The sequence below is a fragment of the Carassius carassius genome, chromosome 34, assembly GCF_963082965.1.
Source record: "Carassius carassius chromosome 34, fCarCar2.1, whole genome shotgun sequence".
Taxonomy (NCBI): domain Eukaryota; kingdom Metazoa; phylum Chordata; class Actinopteri; order Cypriniformes; family Cyprinidae; genus Carassius; species Carassius carassius.
This window is the reverse complement of record NC_081788.1, coordinates 11,528,610-11,554,323: the sequence shown is the minus strand read 5'-3', so window position 1 is coordinate 11,554,323 and position 25,714 is coordinate 11,528,610. Positions and strand designations below refer to the sequence as shown.

Below are 25,714 nucleotides of genomic sequence, written 5' to 3'. Positions count from 1 at the left end.
GGCTGTTCCCAGAGTGCTGTATCAAGGCACCTCAGTGGGAAGTCTCTGGGAAGGAAAAAGTGTGGCAAAAAACGCTGCACAACGAGAAGAGATGACCGGACCCTGAGGAAGATTGTGGAGAAGGACCGATTCCAGACCTTGGGGCCTGACCTGGGCTACAGAGAAGCAGCACTGGACTTTTGGAAAATTTTTGCATGTCATTCGGAAATCAAGGTGCCAGAGTCTGGAGGAAGACTGGGGAGAAGGAAATGCCAAAATACCTGAAGTCCAGTGTCAAGTACCCACAGTCAGTGATGGTCTGGGGTGCCATGTCAGCTGCTGGTGTTGGTCCACTGTGTTTTATCAAGGGCAGGGTCAATGCAGCTAGCTATCAGGAGATTTTGGAGCACTTCATGCTTCCATCTGCTGAAAAGCTTTATGGAGATGAAGATTTCGTTTTTCAGCATGACCTGGCACCTGCTCACAGTGCCAAAACCACTGGTAAATGGTTTATTGACCATGGTATTGCTGTGCTCAATTGGCCTGCCAACTCTCCTGACCTGAACCCCATAGAGAATCTGTGGGATATTGTGAAGAGAAAGTTGAGAGACGCAAGACCCAACACTCTGGATGAGCTTAAGGCCGCTATCGAAGCATCCTGGGCCTCCATAACACCTCAGCAGTGCCACAGGCTGATTGCCTCCATGCCACGCCGCATTGAAGCAGTCATTTCTGCAAAAGGATTCCTGACCAAGTATTGAGTGCATAACTGAACATAATTATTTGAAGGTTGACTTTTTTTGTATTTAAAACACTTTTCTTTTATTGGTCGGATGAAATATGCTAATTTTTTGAGACAGGCATTTTGGGTTTTCATGAGCTGTATGCCAAAATCATCAGTATTAAAACAATAAAAGACCTGAAATATTTCAGTTGGTGTGCAATGAATCTAAAATATATGAAAGTTTAATTTTTATCATTACATTATGGAAAATAATGAACTTTATCACAATATGCTAATTTTTTGAGAAGGACCTGTATATAGAATTACTTTTGTGCCTATAAAAATTAATGTTTTTAATAAAAAAAAAAAAATTAATGTTTTTAATAAAAAACAATTAAACAAAATATAATCACTTTGCCATAACATACAAAACTGTACTATTTTAATAATAAATGTATTATTGTATGAAATATAATACTTGAATACTACATAAAAAGAGCAGAATGCAAAATGTATACAGCAATGAAAAAAATAAACCTACAATATAGAAACCTGAAACAACAGAATTCTATATTCATATGTCTCTGTGTGTTTGTGTGTCATCATACTAATCACCTTATAGGCTATTTACTCTTTTTTTTCTAACTCAATAGTTCTTAAATGCAACCCATTGTGGAATCGCTCCTGTTGTAAAAGCACCAAAATTTGAGGCCCGTGCAGGGCTCTACTCTTAATGGCAAGCTAAAGATGGGATAAAGGTGGTTGAGAGAAGCTAAAAGGAAAAAAAAGCAGTTACATCAGGTTACCTTTGCCTGCCTCTCTCACTATACACATCAATGTATTAAAATCCCAGGACAATCCTAGACTGAGCTTCTACTGCTATATATCACTCTGCAGTGTCTGGCATGATTATCCCATCCATTCATAAAGAGACAGTAGTGATTCTACAACGGGTTGCATTTGAGAGCTATTGAGTTAGAAAAAAAAAAAAGAGTAAATGAAGCAGCCTATAAAGTGATAAGTATATGACACACAAACACACAGAGACATATGGATACTCAAATTAAAGAATTCTGTTGTTTCAGGTTTCTATGTTTATTTTTTATCATTGTCATATACATTTTGCATTCTGCTCTTTTTATGTAGATTTAAAGTATTTTAGTTCATACAATAATACATTTATTTCAATCATCTGTTGGAAAGAAAATAGAAAGCATAACGTAATTTGCAATGGTTTATACTATAGTTTTTTTTTTTTATTAACTGTAATTGACCAATTTAAAATGTTTATTTGTTTTCTGATTTGGAAAGTTTTATCTTGTATCTGACATTTTATCTTATAAGTTGATCTCATGTTATGAGAAATGTTATCTGCAAGTCTTGACTGTGTATGATTTTCAATCGTCCAAGGTGTAATTGATGTTGGTAACACTTTTTAATGTATCCTTTACTGTAGCTAATAGTTGTAAGTGCATTACAAGATATTTGTGTCATTTAATCATCTAAATTTAATTTATGAAATTGAAAATTAGAACATTTTGTTGTGCCTCTGTGCATTCATTATTCTCTACCCTAACAACATTTGACAAAATAAATATTGTCACAGCACAGCGAAGAGAGCACCGTGGAAGAAACCGAGTCTGGGTCCAAATGCAGGAAAGCATTTTTAATAAACTGAAACTAAAAATACTAGGGCTGTGAATCTTTGGGAAGGCAGCGATGCGATTCGATTCAAGATTCATAGGTTTTCGATTCGATTCAAGAACGATTTTTGCAAATTTAGAACGATTCAATTCGATTCGATTCACAATTAAATTAGATTCGATTCGATTATAACGATTTGATTCTGCATTTTTAAGTGCATTCACAGGATTATTTAAATGTTTCCCCTAAAATCTTTAAATGCTTAGTCAGGGGGGGCAAATTACAGCAGCCTTTATGGTTAGAGAACCATAGGGAAGAGAGAGAAGAAAAAAAAACTTTTGTCCATTGTTAAATGCTAGTTTAATGATGCAAAATGGCATACATAAAAATGTATGTGATGCAAGATTTTAAAAAAGAGCTTAAAGAGTATTATGTATAGGCTAACATTTTGTCACACCAGGGGCATAGCCATCATTTCAGAAGTGACAGAAATATCAAATACAATAATTTTATTTATGTAGCCTATGTATTTTCATAATTATTCTAATTTTTATTTTCATTTATTTTTACAAGGAATTTTCTTATTTTTTATTACTTTTAATTAGCTGTAAGAAATCAATTACACTACTGGACAATAATCAATCATTTGTAATCAATATTTTTTTTTCTAATGGCAATTTTATGATTGTTTTCTATACTAGGCTACATTTAATTAGCAATTATTTAAATTTTCTGCACAGAATAAGGTAGAATATATACTTTATAGTTTATGTTCTGTAATTAAATGTCACTTAGAACTGCATCATTCATAAATTTTATTTATTGTGGGTTTTTTTAAAGTTTCATCAGTTCATTCTGCTTTTATTCAGTTTAGCTGCAGATAAAGGCTGGCACGTCTATGAGAGTGAGATCACTTCTCTTTTTGTGTGTGAAAACTTCTTTATCTCATTTTCACAAAATAAAATGATATAGTAGGCTAGCTGTTTAACTTTTACTCTCCATCAGCGAATGATGATCCTGAAAGAAAATGCACCAGATGTCTGTTTGCTAAAGCTACAAACCCTACTTTCATGCATCTGATTTTCAGATAAACCTTTGCTCTTATTTCAAGGTCTTCATTAATTCTGTGATTATTTTAACAGTTTCCTTCGTACATTCGGTTTATCCGCATTGTTTAAGCATATTTATCATTCAATGAAACTGTGCATATGATTTAGACACTTACATTTCTGCTCCGTCCATGGAATAAATACAGTTTTCGACTGCTCAGGTAACGCTGTTGGTAAGATGCTGAGAGCCATTGACAAACTACAGAAAAGTAAAGCTACTTCACTTTAGTATTACTGGCCACAAATCCTATAGATCGCACGTCAGCTGCGTCAGAGACGAACGGAGTGCGAGCGCAATCCTGTGACAGTCTCAGGCGGTAAATAGTGGAGCGCGTGAAGGACAGATTAGAGGCACGATTCACGAACACTGTTCAATGTCTCCATTAATTTGTGCTTATAGTAACTTAATGTCTATATATTTTGAAAGTATTAGAATCGCTTTAGAAATCACGATTCATTCAATTCTTAGCATTTTGAATCGATTACTGTCTGAGATCGGCGATTCATGATTCAAAAGTCATGTTTCAAGATGGATGCATATGCATCGTCAGGGTTTGTAATCGATGCATCGAGAAAACGAGTGAATCGTTACACCCCTAAAAAATACACATACACGATCAACAAATAATTAATCCAGACAGGCAGAGAGGTGAGAGAGACGACAATATATAGTCCGTGACAATGGGGAACAGCTGCGTGTGTGAATATGTGAACAGGTGTACTGAGTGAAGGTAAATGAGTCTGGGAGAAAGGGAAGAGGCTCCCCCTGGTGGTGGAACACCGGGTCGGGACTCATGACAGGACCCCTCCTCTAAGGAATGGATTCCAGACGTTCCAGAATAAGAAATCACGGAGAGAGGCGGAATGGAGGTAGATCAGGGGGAGGAATGGAGGGCCAGGCCTGTGTAGTGGAAGAGAACTCGGGGGAACTGTGTACGGATGCCGCCGCAGCCTCGAGGGAATTGCGAGCAGTATCTGCCGCTTTGTGAGGGCCTGAAGCGAGCCCCGCCGCCTCGCAGGGAACCTCCTGGGTAAGCACCCCCACCCTGATGGCTGAGACACTCAACTGCAGAGCCACGTAGTCGTAGACATAGTCCTCCAGCGTCTCATCGTGGTGCCAGTATGGCATGAAGGATTTAAAGGGCTCGGCTAGTCCTCCCCAGAAGAAGACCATTAGACAGGTCTTCTCTGTAGCTGACAACCGAGCCACACCACGAAGTCCCAAGCATAATCCTCGATGCTCCGATCTCCCTGGCGGACTTCGAGGAACCTCCCTGCTGGACTCATGTTTGCTGTCTGGATTCTGTCACGGCGCAGCGAAGAGAGCACCGTGGAAGAAACAGAGGTTATGAAAAAATCATCCACCTAATTCCTGGCCTTTTCTATAGGCTACATTTCAATAACTGGAAAGAAATCAAGGATCCATCTTTAGTTGTCAAAAGAATTCCAGGCTAAGTTCACTCAGCCAATCATATTTCACGTAGTATTTTCAATGGTCAGTTGTGGAGGTCTGATTGGTTAAAGCTTTATTTACCTTTTAAAACAATGTTTACAAAGTAGCCTACTTTACAGAGAGATGCATATGTGCATTTGCAGAAAAGATCAAAATACAAACATAAAAGAGATATAGTAAGACAAAGTAGCCACAATAACTTATGTTAAAACAAAAATACAACAATAAAAAATCAAGGAAATGCCCTGCACAAATCTGTTTTGAGACTACTTTTTAAAAGTGCATAATGATAACCTTTGACAATGCGTAATTCAGGTGTGAATATTTTATATATATATATATATATATATATATATATATATATATATATATATATATATATATATATATATAGCACATAATCACATAGAGACGGGACACCGTTTGATTGAGAGGAGAGGCTTGAACAGTCTGTATCTGAGCGTGCAGTTTTGTGTAAGAGCAAATCTAAATTTGCCAAATTTGACACAACATGTTGTCCCTGAGCATACTTGCACATTGCACTCTGCACAATGTGTCATCTCTTTTTGCAGTGTAGTGGTGCGAGGCCCTGTGTGGTCACACACTTGTTACAGCCCTTTACTGTCTGTGGTCACATAAACACTCGGTAAGGCTGGAAATTATTCCATACTAAATCATCATGACTGGTACAAGCATGGTTGTTTTCCTACTGGACATTATCTCTAAGCACTAGTGAAACATGTTCATGTGAATCCATGCAGTGACATTGTAGACCATCAATGTGAGGCTATAGCAGTTACTTTCAGGATGGTCATATAGTTGTTCCATTTAGATAATGGATTTGTTAGCTTGTAGCATAGCAAAGTGGTATTTTAACAAAACATTTACAAAATTGGCCTTGGTCTTAACAAATGACGAGTTACAAACATTCATATATCTAAACATACTAAAATCAATCTTGCCCTAAAGCATATGGCATATTTCTCTACTCTTATGATTACTCCTTCATAGGATGATTAAATTAAATTAAAGTTTATTTGTATAGCTCTTTTTAAAAATACAAATCATTACAAAGCAACTTTACAGAAAATTACGTTTCTACAAAATTTAGTAGTAGCTTATAAGTGGTGACTGTCAGTTTGTGCATGTATGACAGGATTTTTCTGAAAAATTGATACAAGTAAATCCTGTAGCAAAACATAGAAACAAATAGAGACATCATTAGCATAGCTGCTGTTCCAACAAAGTAAAATTAGTTAGTTTAACCCAAGCTAAAGAATAAGAATGCGCATTTGATCAGATGCAACTGCAGTCACAATTTAACCCTTTCACGCATAGTGGTCACTACAGTGGACAGCTATTAAAAAAGCATTTTCTTGAATTTGCACGGGTTTTTATGGCAAAGTTGCACATCAATCTCTTCATTGGACCCTGGTGCATCATCCTATAAATTGCAACCAAGTGGCAAGCCTTTGTGTTTCGATTTTTTCCCCCTCCAAACCAAGATGGCCAAGGGTCAGTCAGACATGCCAAGTTGCTCCAGAATATCCACCCATTCCTTCTATCCTAGGAGACTCTTGTAGGTAAAAAAAATATTGCAGCATAAAGCAATATCTAATGAGTCATATCACAGTAAAATTTTCCAAGTTTTGATTTTAGATTGAGAGAAAACTCTGATTAATCACATGTCCACTGTAGTGGACGTCATGCATGCAATGGCTATATTTCAGCTACAATTCATAATTATAATGTGAATATTGTTTCTGAAATTTAAAACTTAAAAACTTAATATGCATTGACTTTTTCTACTGTAAATAAATATATTTGTATTATTAGAATGTAATTTTCATTGACATCGAAAAAAGTCATGTGATTACATAATGTATGACACTTGTAATGCATTAATTTACTTATTAGATCAAAAAGTAATCTGATTTTACAATGCATGTTATTGTAATGCGTTTTTTTACTAATAACATCAAAAAGTAATCTGATTACGTAATGCATGTTACTTTTAATGCGTTTCTTTACTCATAACATCAAAAAGTAATCTGATTACATAATGCATGTTACTTGTAATGCGTTTCCTTTCTCATAACATCAAAAAGTAATCTGATTATGTAATGTGCGTTATTGTAATGCGTTTTTTTACTCATAACATCAAAAAGTAATCGGATTACGTAATGCATGTTACTTGTAATGCGTTTCTTTACTCGTTACATCAAAAAGTAATCTGATTAGGTAATGCACATTACTTGTAGTTAATTACTTGTTAGATCAAAAAGTAATCTGATTAGGTAATGCATGTTACTTGTAACACATTACTTTACTTGTAACATCAAAAAAGTAATCTGAATGGGTTATGCATGTTACTTGTAATGCGTTACCCCCAACACTGATCATTTCAGATGAGATTGAAAAAACCTATCGCTAGGTTTTCTCAGAGGAGGGCTATGATAGAAATGTGCATGTCCATCTTGAACATAATCATAATTATCAGCTAATAAGGGTAAATATCCATACTCTGGTGCACTGGAGGGAGCATCTGAGTGGTTTCCACAGTTGTACCTTGACAGGCTGTAGAAAATTCTGATGGAATCACGTCCTAATGTTCTGATATCATAGATACGCGAAGTGCAACTTGTATGAAGTTGTATGAAGCCATTGCAATCTTTTGCATTTATATTTTTTGCATATATTTTATAGTTTTCACATTATTTGATATAATTGCATTGATTAGTTTGTTAAATTCACATACTTTATCTGTTTGATTATTGTCTTATTTTTAATACAGTATATCTTCAGTTTAAACCAACCGCATGCTGTCCACTCAAGTGGACATCTGAAGATCTCTTTGAAAAATTTGTAAAAAAATAAAATAAAAATCAATTCTTGTTTTTCATGCCCTAAGAGCAATAAAAACACATAGGAAAAAAATCCTGACTGAGGCTATCATAATTCATGCATGAAAGGGTTAAGAGATGCATTATTCGAATGCTTGGCGAAAGAGATGTGTTTTTAATCTAGATTTAAACAGAGAGAGTGTGTCTGAACCTCGAACATTATCAGGAAGGGTATTCCAGAGTTTGGGAGCCAAATCTGAAAAATCTCTATCTCCTTTGTGGACTTTGCTATCCTAGGAACTACCAAAAGTCCAGCGTTTTGTGACCTTAGGGAGCGTGATGGATTGTAACGTGGTAGAAGGCTAGTTAGGTATGCAGGAGCTAAACCATTTAGGACCTTATAGGTAAGTAATGATAATCTGTAACTGATACGGAACTTAATAGGTAACCAGTGCAGAGACTGTAAAATTGGGGTAATATGATCAGATTTTCTTGACCTGGTAAGGACTCTAGCTGCTGCATTTTGGACTACCTGTAGCTTGTTTAATGAAGATGCAGGACAACCACCTAGAAGTGCATTACAATAGTCCAGTCTTGAGGTCATGAATGCATGAACTAGCTTTTCTGCATCAGAAACAGATAACATGTTTCGTACCTTGGCAATGTTTCTAAGATAGAAGAATGCAGTTTTTGTTACATTGGAAATATGATTTTCAAAAGACAAGTTACTGTCTAATATAACACCCAGATTTTTGACTGTAGAGGAAGTAGCAGTACATCCGTCTAGTTACAAATTGTAATCTACAAGATTCTGTGTACTGTTTTTTGGTCCAATAATTAATATCTTTGTCTTATCCGAATTTAATAGGAGAAAATTATTGGTCATCCAATCTTTTACATTTTTAACACACTCTGTTAGCTTAGATAATTTAGAAGTTTCATCTGGTTTCGTTGAGATATATAGCTAAGTATCATCAGCATAACAGTGGAAACTAATCCCGTATTTTCTAATAATATTACAAAGAGGCAACATGTATATTGAAAATAGAAGGGAACCTAGGACAGATCCTTATGGCATTCCATATTTTACTGGTGATAAATGAGATGTGTAACTCCTCAATGACAACACTTCTCTCGAGTACGGGCGCATTTATTAGCTTTCTCAGATGCGATGAAATGCCGTGAAAACTACAGGACAGAGTGAACAGTGCAATTAGACACTCCATTTTGGTTTGCTAACAAACAATTGTAAAATAAATGTAGCTACCTCGTAGCTACCTTGTTTTCTAAACAAAAATCAACTTTATGCATGAATCCTTTCAATGACACTTACACTCCCACCAAAATCACCAAAACTTTCATTGTGATTTTCTAAGAAGTGTCTGAGTCTTAACTATGTGTATGAACTTTATCAGTCTCGATTAGTCACAACCTTGTGAATAGGTCTTTCTATGTGTATTAGTCTCGTCTGTGGTTTTCCTTTGTCAAAAGTAGTGTCGCTAGTCTTCAGCTTCACCTTTCAAACTTTTCCATCTGTGCTTTGGAATGTCTCTATCACACGAGCAAGTTTCCATTTACACCTTGGTGCATTGTCATCCTGCAGAATCACTATGTCATTTACTTGTAGGTTACGTGATGCTTTCTGCCATTTTTGTCGCTGTTGGAGATTTAACAGGTATTCTCGCTTCCATCTCTGCCAGAACTCATTTGCAAGAAACTGTACTCTTCTCCATCTTTTGTTCAAATACAAATCTTCTTTGGAGAACTGTCCGGGAGGAGGGAGAATAACTGATGACTTCATTGTTAATATGTGATTTGGCGTAAGTGGTTCTGGACCAGTGGGATTGTTGAGATGTTCAACACTAAGTGGTCTACTATTGATGATTGCCATTGTCTCATAAAGAAATGTTCTTAAACTTGTTGTGTTGAGTCTGTTTGAGGACTTGTCTAGCATTGCAGTTAGTATGCTTCGTACTGTTCGAATTTGACGTTCCCAGACGCCTCCCATATGTCTCGCTGCTGGGACATTCATCACGAACTCGCATCCAATGTTTCTTTGGCGTTCTTGATCCATTCCTTTCATTAACTCCGCAAACTCTCTCCTGGCGCCCACAAAGTTTGTCCCTTGGTCGCATCTTATTGCTATGAGAGTTCGAAGGGCATTAATAAAGGCATCTGTTGTTAGATCGTCTAGAGTTTTAATATGCACAGCTCGTGAGCATAAGCATGTGAACAGTAGTCCATATCTTTTGATTTCCTTTCGTCCTTCCTTTACTATGAAAGGGCCGAAACAGTCAACGCCACAATAGGTAAACGGAGGAGCTGTTTCTGTTCTCACTTCTGGCAAATCTGCCATCTGTTGGACGTCTGAAGCTCTTCTGTATCTTCTACACTTCACGCATTGATAGATGTGCGAAGATACCACATTTCCACATCCTAGAATCCATATCCCATTTGCACGCAATTCATTTAGAGTCATGCCTCTCCCTTGGTGGTGTACACGTTCATGGTGGTGTTTGACAAGTAGGGCTGACACATGAGATTCTTTAGGAAGAATTGCGGGGTGTTTGACTTCATGGTGTAAGGCTGATTGGGATAGTCGTCCTCCCACCCTGAGAACATCTGCTTTGTCCAGAAAAGCATTTAACTGTTTAAGTCTGTTGCGCTTGTGTAGAGTACTTTCTCTTTGTGATCTTATTTTCTGTATTTCTTCAGCAAAGGCTTCTCTTTGCACTTGCTTGATAATGAAGATTTCAGTATCATTTCTCTCTTCGAGATCAGAAGCTTTGTTGTGAGCCTTTGAACTCTTTGATGAATCTTTTGAGTCGAGCAATGGCTCTTACTGCTCTTGACCAGTCTGAGAACTTTTTTATACGTTCCAGCAAGGTGTTTGCTTCTTTTGTCTGAATAGTATGTGTGTGACCTTTACGAAGCTCAGGATCTGCTTCGAGTATTTCTCCCACTATTTCTTCCCTGTCTGGAAGATCTCGTTGCCAAAGGAACGTGGGTCCTTGTAACCAGTTTGAGTCCTTAAGCCGAGTTGCATTTAGGCCTCTCGAGGCATGATCAGCCGGGTTGCTTTCGGAGATGACATGTTGCCATTGGACGGGACTTTTGCTTTGTCTTATTTGTTGGATACGATTTGCAATGAATGTGTGGAATCTTTTGGCGTCGTTGTTTAGATAAGCTAGAACAACTTGTGAGTCAGTCCAATAAAACTGTAGGAGATTTTCAACTTCAAGTTCTTGCTTGAGTACATCTGCGTTGCGGAATGAAGTCACGGTGGAAGACAGTTCGAGCTTTGGGATGGTTGATTGTTTAATGGGTGTAACTCTTGCTTTACAGATGACGAGTGAGCAGGTGATCTGTCCTTCTCTGCTTATTGCTCTGAGGTATGAGCAAGCACCATAACCGTTAAGACTAGCATCGGAAAAGTTGTGTAGTTCGTATTGTGCAATGGCAATGTTTTGTGAGTAGCTTCGTGGGATTTTTAGAGCTGCTAATTTGGGCAGGTCTCGAAGCCACGATTCCCATTGTGGCAGGATGTGTTCAGGGAGATCCTGATCTCAACTGACTTTATCTTTGCACAATGCCTGGAGTATTTGCTTTCCAATCAGTATAAACGGAGCAATGAACCCAAGAGGGTCATAGACTGATGCAACTGTCGAGAGCACCCCTCTCCTTGTTAGCGGGTTTTCTTTGACTAAGACTGCTGCAAGCACTTCTCGACAGTTTGACACAAATTTATGCAGACGGAGATTGCCTGTCTTACAGAGGGCTCTTGACTCTTCAACTAGCTGTATGGCTTCAGCAGTTGATGTTACGCTAGCGAGTCCATCATCGACATAAAAACCTCTTTGGATGAACTGGATGGCCTATTTGCTGAACTTATCTCGGACTTGTTCTGCGAGATGTTTGAGTCCGAAGTTGCAGCATCCAGGGGACTAAGCTGCCCCGAATTGGTGGACCTTCAAACTGTACACTGTTGGTTTGGAGTTCAGATTACCTTTGTCCCACCAGAGAAATCTTAAAGTAGTTTTGATGTTCCTTGATGACATGGAATTGATGAAACATTCCCTCGACGTCACATATTATGGCTATGGGACCCTTTCTGAATCGGCATAACACTCCGACCAGTGCATTGGTAAGATCTGGTCCGGTCAGAAGGTGATCGTTGAGAGAGGTTTCCTGAAAACGGGCTGAACAATCAAAAACTATGCGGATCTTGTCGGGCTTGTGGGGGTGGTACACCCCGTGGTGTGGGATGTACCAAGTAGCCTTGATGTCCAGCTCTTGTTCTGGGACCCTTTCTGCATCTCCACGAGATATGATTTCATCCATGAACTTGACATAATCCTTATAGTATTTCTCATCCTTTCTGAGACGACGTTCCAATGAAGACAGTCTGCGTTCTGCATACTGTTTGTTATTTTGGAGATTTGGATTGTCTATTTTGAAAGGAAGTGGGAGTTCATAATGACCATTATCCTTCTGCCTTATGCCTTTGTTCACCTTTAACATGAACAGTATGTCTTCCTGGGAGACTGGATTGTCATCTGTTGTGTGCTCAGCGAAATCTGCTTCCAGAGCCTTTATCACATCCAGTGGAGTGACTTCTTTCACTTGGGTTCTGCATACAAAGTGCACTTCTTGCTTAAGCTCAACGGATTGTTCCATTGTGGGGGTTACTTCACGCACAATGACTCTGTGACTGGTGCCAATAGCATCACTTTGATTGTGTACTTGATAAGAACAACCAACGATGCTCCAGCCAAGATCCGTTAGTTGTGCATAGGGTTGATCGTTTTTGCCAGCCAGAACTTCTCTTGGTAAAAGGGCTTGTTGGCAGTTGTAGCCAATAAGTAGGCCAACTTCACATTCCAGCAGTGGAGGTAACTTATCTGCCAGGCTTTCGAGGTGAGGCCACTTCAAGGCCGTCTTAAACGTTGGGATGTGTGACTTATTCACTGGGATGAACTCTCTTGTGAAGACTGGTGGCAATGCAATCCTCTGCTTGCTATGGTATCCTCTTACTTGTAGGTTTAACAGCTTTTCACATGGTATAACTGTTAACTTGGCGGACATCGTCGATAGCCGTAAACTGGCTTTGCTTTTGTCTGTGTCAAGGTCTTGGGCTACTTCATCCAAGATGAAAGATGTATCGCTCTGTTAGTCGAGGAGAGCATACACCAGTACTTCTTGACCTGGATTCTTTGTGGATGAAACCCAGACAGGTAATATAGAGGATGTCAAAGTGCTTGGGCTCTCTTGAGCAACTCTATTGGTCGTTGCAATTGCAGCTGCATCTTTGTCTTTATGATCAACCTTTACTTGAATGCCTGTCTTGTCTTGAGACTTGTACGTTTTCAAAGGAGCTATTCCTTTACGTTCCGTGAATTTGTCACCGTGCAGGCATGTTGGATGTCTCTTTTGACACTTACCACATGTGCTTCTCTTGTCACACTTCTTTGAGTGATGTCCTGTCCTTAAACATCCAAAACAAAGCTTTTCTGTTTGTACAAACTTGACACGATCTTGAACAGCCTTTTCTACAAACTTGCGACATTTGTCGAAAGAGTGACCAGTTTTCTTGCAAAATACGCATTTAACAACATTGTGACTTGAGTTACTTGAGTTTGTTGTTAGAGTTTTGGCTTGAGTGACTTGGTTTCTTGAGTGTTTCGGTTTATCAGCTTCCAAACCTTTGAGTGCCTGTATTGATGTTATGGGGTCACAAGCTAAGTCTGCATCTGTTGACATGAATTCCACAAATGTCTGGAAATCTGGGTAATCTCCATTGGTTTGTCTCATCTCCTTTGCTTTTCGTTTCCATCTAGACACAAGCCAATCTGGTAATTTCAGCAAGATCCTTTGACTCTCCATACAATCATTGAGAACTTCCAATGTCTTTATATGTGGCATTGCGGCTTCACAACTTTTAAGGAAGTCTGCAAATTCTCTCAACTCACATCCATCTTTGGAGCTTATTTTAGGCCAACTATGGAGCTTGTCCCTGAAACACTTTCCGATGGTGAAGGGATAACCAAATCTCTTTTCCAGCAATTGCCAAGCGGAGTCATATGCTTCATCTGTGCCTACCAGGAGAAATCCTTCAACTGCCTTTTTTGCAGGCCCACCAAGGTACTTTCTGAGGTAGCAGAGTCTCTCTTTTTTGGGAATGTTTTTTCTAACGATTAAGGTTTCGAATGACGATTGCCAGTCCTTAAACTTTAATGGATCTCCAATGAACAATGCCGGTTCTGGAGTTGGAAGACGATTAACACTTATAGCTTCTGCCAATATGCTGACCAAATCTGAGTTTTGCTGAAGTTGTGTGACAGCTGTTGGGACTGATGTTGCTTGAGGAATGAATGATGGACTTGAGGCTTTTGAGAGCTTGACTTGTGATTGCTGTATTAGCGAGTGGGGTAAATGCAGAACTTGTGGCATTTGGAAGAGTGTAAGTGGTGTGACAGGAACTGCATGACATTCACTCACCAGTTTATTGCTGCACGACAAGCTGCGGCTCTCACAGTTGTTTTCAGCCGCATTGTAGATTTTTACTCTGGCCTTGGCAGGAGTCAACCTTTTGATTTCTTCCAAACGTTCAAGTTTCCTCCGCTGCTCTTCTATTGCTTGCTGTCTTATCAAATTTTCTAGTTCACATTGTTTGGTTTCAACTTCTAATTTTTGAATTGTACTTGCTTGTCTCTCTTGTTCCTCCATAACAGCCAATATTTCTTGAGATGCTGCTGCTTCCACTCTTTTAATTGACTGCGCACTTGAGAGAACTGAGTTACAATATGACCTTTGTGACTTTGACTTTGATTTGGATCTTTCTGACTCCAAGCCTGATCCAACATCTGGCCATGGCTCTTTGTCTTCTTCAGCATGTCCCTCTAGCCATCTTTTAGCCCTTTTAGCAATGAAATCTGAAAGGGACGTACATGCATCTACTTTGAATCTCATATCTGGATCAAGAGCTTGTATCTGACGGATCTCATTGTATATGGCTTGTTCATTCTGGCAAGAGATATTAACATTATCTATCAACTCACCTAACTCACTCTCAGTGGCTGTATCAGTCAGTATTACTTTACTTAATCTTGCCTCATATCTCCATTTTTCATAAACAACCTTGTATCTGCACTTGAGAGCTTTGAGTTTGTCTTCTTGAAGCTCTTTTCCCTTTTCGGTTAATGTTCTTGTTCTTTCGCTCTTGCAAGTCTTTGCTTCAGGTTGAGTAGTTGGTTCAGAGCAGTTCTTTTCATTGGGTTCATCACTGATTTTGTATGTCTAGTCAGATGTAATTGTTTTAACTCAGTGTAAATTTAAATATGCAGTGGTATGTAGATTAGTGGATATGTGCCTTAAATACAGAGGTGGAAAGAGTACAAAAATATTCTACTCAAGTAAAAGTACCATTACATTAATGAAATTTTACTTAAGTACAAGTAAAAGTACCAGTCTAAAAATCACCTCAAGTAAAAGTAAAAAGTAGCTCATTTAAAATTTACTCAGAGTAAAAATTACTTAGTTACATTTTAACAGTGGGAGGGAGTCAAAATGGGACAGGCCAAGGGTGTCAAACTCAGTTCCTGGAGGGCCACAGTCCTGCACAGTTTAGATATAACCCTAATTAAACACACCTGATCCAGCTAATCTAATCATTTAGGTTTATTTGAAAACTACATGATATGTGTGCTGGAGCAGGGTTAGAACTAAACTCTGCAGGGCTACGACCCTCCAGGAACTGAGTTTGACACCCCTGGGATAGGTCTATTAATCTCAAACTAGTTGTTTTTAATTAAAGGAATCAGTTATTTAGAAAAATAAAACATTTGGGCTGTTACCAGGCAAATCAGTATCAACAAACTCATCTTTTAATGCAGAGGAAATGCAGAAGATTCATTGGAAGTGGCATTTAGATGTATTACACTGTTTAGTGCAGGACAAGAATGCATTTAACCTGCAGTTACAAATGCATGAATAATGTTTTGATATACAAGACATAAAATGTTGAATACTCATTTGAAATTATAAGAAATTAATTATTTAAAAAAATCAAAAGATACTTTAAATGTGAAATTAAAATGGCCAGTATGTGTCAGCAAGTCACTGTTAATAAGTGAGTCATTGCGATTGAACCGAATCATTTAAACGGTTGATTCATTCAGGGACGAAACACTGTCACGTTGCTCAGAGACGCAAAACTGTGCTTTGGTGGCTGTGTTTGGAATTATTTTCTGTTGTAGAAATAGAGCTAAAAAAGGCAATATGGTGTCTAAAACGCAAGTCTCTTAATTAACTTGTTTACTGAACTGTTATATATATGTATTCATGTATATATTCATGATGATTTTTGGTGGAAAAGACGGCATTCTTTGTGTGATTTTGATTTAATATATGAAATTATATAAATATGTGAATTTTCTGCCCCTATATCTTAAACTTTGTGATCATTCTAAATGCACTTTAGGAGACTGAATCACACAGTGAAAGAACGCACTATAAATGCGCGCGCACATCATTAAAACAAAAAATATGATATTATCGCAGACGATATATATAGCACACTCCTCACCACTGTCTTTTTGGCTAATTTGTGCAAAACCTCTTGCTAAAATGTCAAAGCTTCATTTTAACCACCAATGCAACGATGCAATTATTTAGCTTACCTCTACATTCTTGCGAAGGGTTGATGTCTTGTCGAGATTTTATAAGCTGCTAGTTTGGTCTTCCTAGGCAAGTACAGCTTACACTGCATAATAGAGCATACATATGGCCATGGGTTCACTTCATTTCCTTCGAGTTCAACTTCAGAATATGACGGGGTTTCGTTTTCAGCGGTGTCTGCACCACTAACGCCTGTTTTGACCGTCTGCATCTTTCTTGTGATTTTAGCGCCAGTTTGCCCTCCTGCCCATTATTTACTGACGTAGTTTCCAGGGAGCGATTTATTTATTTATTTATTTTTAAATTTTACTCAGTAAATAATGTTTTTTAAAATGTAGCGAAGTACAATACTTTAAACAAAATATACTTAAGTAAAAGTAAAATTACAGATTTAAAAAATTACTTTAAAAAGTATTAGTACACAAAAAAGCTACTCAATTACAGTAACGCGAGTAAATGTAATTCGTTACTTTCCACCTCTGCTTAAATATTGCATTAAGATTACTATTGTTTTGTGTAAACCTTTGATTATACAACTTCTTAATCAGCAGGCTATGTTAACTTATAGCTTGAATAAACTTTCAATACTTTTAACTTCAAACAAAATGCACAAAAACTTCAGTAATGAAAACAAAAGATAACCATAAAATGAAGTAGATATCAAGAACTTTTAAGCAAATGTGCTATGAAATAACTTTAGTTAAGTTTAACTTGGCTTAAACCACTCTAACTTCCATTTAGCACAGTCTTTTACTTATTTTCTACTTTACTTCATTTTCATTTACTTTTATTGACGGAGCTCTGTTGATGGGGAGCGATGAGCTGGTGTAATGGCGCCACCTTGTGGTGTATCTCGGTACCGCGACCCACTGTAGCTGCCGTCTTCAACTCGAGCTTCTCACCTGCGCTGGGCTGGGCGAGTTTTCACTGTAACTCTAGTGATGGGAAGTTCGATTCTTTTCCGCAAACCGGTTCTTTCGGACGGTTCCATTCAATAAACCGGTTGAAAAAACCGGTTCACCGGTTCTTTTACACTCGACGTAATGATGTCATTGGCGATGACGTAATGGCGTCACGTCTATCAAACATTCAAATATATAAAGTCAGTTATCATAACTTTAGTCAGTTAAAAACCTCATAATCATGAAAAGTTTACAATTAAGTTTTGCAACAACGCACCCAAATACAGTAACAGCAATAATGTGCATATGAGGATTTAAGTCTTGAACCATTCCATAAACCATTCCGATGTATTTGTTATTAAATGAACTTACGTTTCGCCAGATTGCCCCTTCATACCTTCATTCAAGCCCTCGGTTTACCCGCGCTCATAACATTAGCACAGAATCATTTCAGAATCAAATACCAAAAGAATCAGTTCGGTTCAGACGCGCTGTGAGTCAGTCGGCTTCACGCTGAATCACGCATGCGCAGTATCATCAGCTCCTCTGTTCTCAAAACGGACACGTCCGAAAGAAACGGTTTTGGTTCAGTGTACTGATGATCCGAAAACCGATGTATCCAGTTCTTGTCTCAAGAAGGAGAATCACTCTAACCGGCACGTGCTGCAGTTCAGTATAATCAGCATGTTCTGTTTACTACAAACTCAATTTGTGAATGTGTCATCATTAACTATAAATACAGTACACATATTTCATAACTCATCCCTTATTCCTATTAAACATAGAGTCTTTAATTATTGTCCAACTTCCCTGAAACCCCTCTCTGGCCTATACATAATCTACAATATACAGATTAGAAACATTCATCTTAAAAAAATAATAATAAAACTGTATATAGATCTTTTATCACACTTTCCGAAATACTTTACACGCATGCGCAGTAGCATCAGTTCATCGGTTCTCAAATCGGACGCGTCCGAAAGAAACGGTTTTCGGTTCAGTGTACTGGTGATCCGAAAACCGATGCAACCGGTTCTTGACTCGAGAACGAGAATCAGCTCATCGGTTCTCAAATCGGACGCGTCCAACAGAAACGATTCTCAGTTCAGTGTACTGGTGATCCGAAGACCGATGCAACCGGCTCTTGACTCGAGAACGAGAACTGCTCCAGCAGTGTTCGTTCGTCATCTGGCACGGCTCAGTGTTCATCTTCAGTTCTCTCTTCACAGCAGTTCAGTCAGTGTACTGTTTGAGTAAGTGAATTACTCCGGGATATTGGTTTATTCTGGCTCAGAGGGAGTGTCAATCACGTAATTTGTGGATTAATGCTTATTGGAGACGTGAACCGTTTCAAACGATTCAGTTCGATTTGGTGAACTGGTTCAACCGGTTCACTAAGAAGAGCCGGTTAAATTGAACGATTCGTTCACGAATCGGACATCACTATGTAACTCTTCAATGACAACACTGCACACGGTTTCTCGAGTACGGGCGCATTTATTAGCTTTCTCAGATGCGATGAAATTCCATGAAAACTACAGGACAGAGTAAACAGTGCAATTAGACACTCCATTTTGGTTTGCTAACACACAATTGTACAACTACCTCGTGGCCGCCTGTCACTTCAGAGGTCTTTAGGCGAATATCGATTTGTGCATTTTCTAGCTGTGTACATTGAACAGTATAATCAGCATAACACAAATTCACAATTACAGTTATTATTAGGGTCGGGAATCGTTAGAAATTTTCCGATTCCGGTTCCACCTAACGGTTCCGGTTCTGATTCCGGTTTCAATAAAATCATTAAACAATTATTAAGAAATAGTGGTAAGGAAAAATGCACAATACTCAATGCTCAATACTGTTTACTGTCAACTTAATTTAAAGGTTGGCAATGTCAAAATGCAACATATATTACATTGTACAGATCTTCATAAGTAGGGTGGGGTATTTTTTAAATGTTCTGGTTTGGCTTCTGGTTTCATTTAAATGAACTATGTTTTTTACTATTTTACCTTCACTGAATGAAGCGTTGCTGGAAGGTAGTAAGTAATGTTGAGTAATGCTAGTCCATCAATCAGCATGTGTTTCAAAGTTGATGTTTTTTACACTATCAATAACGTTTTGCTTTTCAAGCAGGAATAAGCTTGTTGGCCAAATAATCCCTTTAGGCCTGAGACACTTGTTAATTTCCCTTAATTAATGAAATATAAACGGTTAAACTTAAACATGTATACACACTCTCCATAAAGTCCCTATTTTACAAATAATTATGCAGTCAGGAGATGGTGTGATGCATTGTGGTTTCCACATTTTTAAACATTTAAAATGCATTAAAATAAATATTTTCTATCACTTTGTTTATCACTCTTGAAATGACCTGTACACTAAATAATCTAACCCTCATACTTGCATAACAATAGCAGTCTATTTATTTAGTGGTGCAAGTTGAAGCCAGTATGTACTATATAAATGACAATATAGGACAAATATAATGTAATTTAGTGGCGGCAGCGCGCTGCCGTTAGATGTACAGTCAGACAAAACGATGTGCAGTTATCAGTGGCGCGAGTGCACATACAGTCGTGGGAAACAATAGGCTTGTTCGACTTGATGGAGCTCTGCGCAAACCGATCGTCGGCTGACTTGAAGCAGTGCATGCCGGTTAGAAATGTTGTCCGACTTGACTTCGGCAATTAAAGACGGGACAGCGCAACGAGTTTGTGGATGTGCGTCATTGGAATCAATGTGCTCAGTAATTAAAAGGTGTGTTCGACATCGGCTGCGGCTGGATGCAACCGATCGGCGAGAGTAGACGCGTGCAGGTGGGGAGGAGCTGCAAACGGAGATATGAAGCCGGACACGTTGTGGCTCCCCGTAGTTTGCTGCAATTACGTCAGTCATGGCAGATCACGTGGCGTTTGCTTACTTGATCGCGTTTAAGATGTGTGTATAAGTGGTGTTTTGGAAGGGTGTCTTCCAAAACAAGATAACATATTGGATATATACTTTAGCAGTATGACATGGGTGTTTCTGCTAATACAAAATGATAAAAGTAACCTATAAAAAAATTCCCTGGTGGGTAATGGTATGTGTTTTTTAAGAAGGTTTCAGCAACAAGATTTACAGTATCCTCCTGCTGAGCTTTTTTAAAATTTTAAACATAACACCACTGATTTTCATATACAGAAAAGCACAATTCTGTTGGATTTATATTGTGATTTAGACCAACTATTTGAAAGTGAACAGAATGTTGTCAAGTTCTTAAGTTGAAGTTACAGCAGGTTGTTAGCAGTTTGCTAACCACATGCAGGTGAATTATAAACACAGCAAAATAAACTAGACAATATGAAGAAACCAAACAAATGGAGGAACATAATGTATTATGTATAGGAGCATACATTTATGACCACATTAGATTGTATGTTTTTAAGAAAGTGAAAGTGAAGTGACATTTAGCCAAGTATGATGATCCATACTCAGAATTTGTGCTCTGCATTTAACCCATCCGAAATGCGCACACACACACACACTGTGAGCACACACCCAGAGCAGTGGGCAGCCATTTATGCTGCGGCGCCCGGGGAGCAGTTGGGGGTTCGATGCCTTGCTCAAGGGCACCTAAGTCGTGATATTGAAGGTGGAGAGAGAACTGTACATGCACTCCCCCCACCCACAATTCCTGCCAGCCCGGGACTCGAACTCACAACCTTTCGATTGGGAGTCCGACTCTCTAACCATTAGGCCACGACTTCCCCAAGATTAACATTTTAGTTATTAAAAATGCTCATTCGAATAGGTTATGCTGCTGAATACTGTAAAAGGTCTGTATAAAAAAGGAAGTCATGCAAAATAAACATACACAAACTTGATATTGACATATAAAGTAAATACAGTAAAACAATATTTAATAAATATGATTTATAAGATGAAGACGACATACAAATGTATTGAACTGTTTTAAAAGTCCATATGAGAATTTCTGAAACTGAAGTCGACTCGCAATAAACTTGAAATGCACGTCATCGGTGTCATCAGTGAATCCAGCCAATCGTGGATCAGTTGTGTCGTCATCAGAACCTGTGCAGCTGCTCTTCAGAAGCTGCGCTGGCTGAGTTCTCCGGCTACTCTCGAATCACTCTCGCGGTACTTTGATGGCACACGTCACAGTCACGTGGCGTCAGCGCAGTATCAAGTCGGACAAAATTTCTAACCGGCATGCACTGCTTCAAGTCAGCCGACGATCGGTTTGCGCAGAGCTCCATGAAGTCGAACAAGCCTAAAGAGGCAGGGAGGCGTGTCTGTTATTCGGTTCGTGACATCCTTTACGGCAGCGGTTCTCAATTCCAGGCCTCGCGCCCCACTGCTCTGCATATGTTGCACGTTTCTCTTTGTTAACACACCTGATTCAGATAATCAGCTCGTTAGAAATGAACTCCGTGCATGAACTGTGTTCCAATTGTTCATTGCTCCCTACTCCCTGCGCAGGGGAAATCTGTTGAAGTTTACCTCACATCGAAACATTCATTCACTGATTTGTGCTGTGCAGCGTCTTTAAACATGGACAACTGTGACATATACCTCTGTAAATCAATACAATTTAAATTCACGTCTTGCTAACTTCAATGCACTTTGATTGGAACATATAGCTACGTTCGCTTCAAACTGGAATCATGGCTGAATATCCTGTGATGTCCACTTCGCAGGGCACTTATGTTCGAATAGAACAAATGTCTGAAGCGCTAAGAGAAACGTTCAAAATGTGCAGAAGAGCAATTAGGCGCGAGGACTGCAATTGAGAACCGCTGCTTTACGGGAAATGCAGAATATTCAGAACACCGGCGCAAGGCTGCTCACAGCGCTTGGTCACGTGTTGCACCAGAACCAATTTCGGAACCGAAACTTAGAAATTGCTCACGGTTCCGGTTCTCTTCAAAGAACAAAACCGGTTCTGAATAAGAACCGGATTTCGGTACCCATCCCTAGTTATTATACATGTACAAAACAAGTACCTTATGCAGCTGGATAGCTAGCCTTTGGAATCTGACTTAACAATGGCTCTCGCTCTGAAAGTCTTGAGCATGTGAGGGCGTGTCTATTGTACCTGTGGCCCGATAGTCTCTCAAGATCTCGTTAAATCTCGCAATACTAGCGGTAAAAACCAAAAGACAATAACTGGTGTAACTGTATAATAAAACATACTAGATCTTAAGAAAAATAAAGACATTTCATCAGTGTGAGTAATAATAATGAGATTCAACAACAAAAAAATATTCCCTTTTTCTTCTGAACAAATATCAACTTTATGCATGAATCCTTTCAATGACACTTACAAGATGACTCCCCATTTAAATAAACAAAATGGTAGTGATCGAACAGGTAGGATCTAGACCATCTTAGAGCCTGCCCTTGAATACCTGTACAGGTACACTCAAAAAAAAATGGATTTGTGGCACTGTTCGTTTTACAAAGATATGTTTTGTTAAAACAACACAAGTATATTAAGTTTTCCGCCAAAACACAATTGTATTGTGCTTAATCAACTTAAAATGTTTCATTTTCTATTTTACTTAATTATCAATCGTTAAACTAACGTAAAGTGTTTAATTTTGTAATTAAAAAAAAAACGAAAGTGACGATTTCCAACGCATTTGATGACGGTGCGAAGGAGAGCAAGAGGTACCAGCAGAGAATGTCTAATAGGAAGATAATTGGCACTCTCTGCTTACTTCCGGGTTCTGGATTGGTTGCAGTAACACGTCTCTATCCATGCGGGGGCGCTCGCGAGCGAGTGCAGAATGAATGGAGGTCTATGGCGAAATACCCCTCAAAACCCACTTTTCTCAGGATATAATTTTTTGTCTAGTAATTTAAATGTTGTATTCGAAAGGGGGGGGGGCTAAGATAATACACTCAGCTGAAAATTGCATTTTTAAGTTAACTTATCTGCTCTAAAAAAGCGTTCAAAAATGTGATGACGTCACATATTTTCACACTGCCAGAGGGTCTGCTTTACGGCAATTTCTGACTTCCGCTTCATGGCTTACTCGTGGCATCGACGATAACACCAGCTGCTACTTGAGGTAAGGCTCTCTCGGTTAATACACGAGTTACAAAGAGTTTTAGTTAGTTAATGTAAAAAGGAAAATGCGCGAATATTTTACATATGTATATTACTTACAATGGTAATGGCAGCGACTTTGATTTCATCGGCTGGCTGTCGAAGAAATCATATTTTCTTCGACAGCCAGCCAACAGTTAGCTATCTGTTATGTAGCCTAACGTTAGCCAATTTATGGCGGCAATGGTGAAGGTAAAATAACCTTATATATTAACATCATTAATTTACGGATGTTGCCGTATTGATTTTTCTCTAGACAAAGATATACCTACTGAGCTCACAGCTAAAATACATGGATGCATTAATTGAAGTTTGATTTTTTTCTCTCAGGAAGTTCTCGTTCTCCTCCTGGTTTCCTGCACGGAGTTGTCGTCGCCAGGGGTTTGAATGTTCAGTATTGTTGTAGTATAGTATCCTATCATTTTTCATGTTTGTTCATTTACTAATTTACTATTGGTTGTGTTCTTGTTGTTAGACCCCTCGTTTTTACAGTTCTGTTGGTGTGAAGTTTACTGTAGATGTAGTATAAGATGTTCTTTATATAGATTTTAATCTTCTGGTCTTTATCTTAATGTTTTGATGCCTTTTATTTGTATTTCCTAAACTGTGAATAAACTAGCCTGTTGCAATGTTTTGTGTAATTACTGTTTCAATGTGATTATCTGTCTGTCTATTAGGAGGTCATGTAGCCTAGACCATGTTCCTCATTTAACAAATTTGTAGCTTATAATGTGTTGCAGGGCTGATGGTTAATTCAAATTCAATTTCAACGGCTAACAACAAATTATGTTGACAAATTTAACTAATGAATACATACATAACATTTATAACATCAACATAGCTGAACATGAATTCCTCAATTACCTACTTGATTATCTGTTTTGTTTGGTAAAGTAATATTTATTAGTAATATTATTTACGTACTTTTGTATATGTTATGCATTCTAATTGTATCAACATCTTATCATTGGTAATGAGAGGCTATCTGACCTACTGCTGCACTCCATCGAGCGAGATATTCCAAATAATTGTGAGAAAGTCATTAAAAAATATAAAAACACAACAGACAGACGGGTACTGCTTTAAATACAGGTGATTTATTTAAAAGAAAATCGATGTTTTTTGTGCCCTTTTTGGTTCTTCCGCCCCTGCCCCGGAGGTCTGTGCACACCACTGATACAGTCTAAGCAGATGCTGAAGTTGTTAAATCGTAAACAAACGATCTGTATGGAACAATTGGTTAAGGTACGTTAAGTGTTCGACACCCAACCACTTGGAAGCGCCAGAGAAAGTCTAATAGACAGGCTCTGGCAGCGCGGACTCCTATTAGACATTCTCTGGTCATGCGCGATTTTACCCGCGCTCCAGTTTTTGCCAACATTCCCGCCCAGGTGCCGGTATCCTATGACCATTTATACAGGAGCAAGAAAGAACATTACCTTTTTTTGTCCTTGGGGAATGAAAAGAATGACAGTCCATTCCCACTGTTGGAACAATGCATTGCTGCACATCTACGAGGCATTTTCTTTATTTCTAATTTATGCTATGATCATTGAAATGTTCTTGAGCGGGATATTGACTGGATTATTTAAGGTTGTCATACCATAACCTTACCATGTATATAAACACATTGAACACAAGAATAGAAAAAACACTCAAATTACATTTATTCCCATGTACTTTTTACAATACATTTATAATGATATGAAAATAAAATTGCCCGCAGCAAAATATAAATACAGTACACAAAAAATTAACTTCGACAGAAAGTCCTCCTTAAGATAATGTCAGACATTCCAGAGCCCGTCTACATTAGACATTCTCTGAACATTCTCAGACGGGCTCGAGCTCTTTTCTGAGCTCGATTCTGCTTTAGCTTCAGGTGCCATCAAGCGGGGTCTGTGGTCGTAATCAGTCGCAAGTCCGTCACTGACAAATCAGCATTCATTAGCAGAATGCTAGCTTGTACCGGCCAACAACGGCCCCACCTGTAAGAAATCGAAAGGACATAAGTACTGGTTCATTCAACTTTCGACCTATAACCTATGTTGAACTTGCAAAGCCTATAAAATCTGAGAATTCTCAACGGCAATCGGGTGAAAGAGACACATTTAGCCGTATAGCCCCATTGACTCCCATTCAGTCTGCACTCGCTCGCGATCACCCCCAGCGGAATTCTAATGGAACTGCAACCAAAATCAATACAATGGGGCTGAATAGGGAGTGCCAAGGCTCTCCGTAGACGGGCTCTGGTACCAGTCAG

At 38.5% G+C, this 25,714-nt stretch overlaps 1 protein-coding gene across 2 annotated transcripts in view; it reads right to left on the bottom strand.

The window, feature by feature from the left end:
* c34h12orf43 (chromosome 34 C12orf43 homolog) overlaps positions 1-25,714 on the bottom strand; it is a 204,655-nt gene that overhangs the window by 11,251 nt on the left and 167,690 nt on the right. The gene's annotated exons all lie outside the window — the stretch shown is intronic.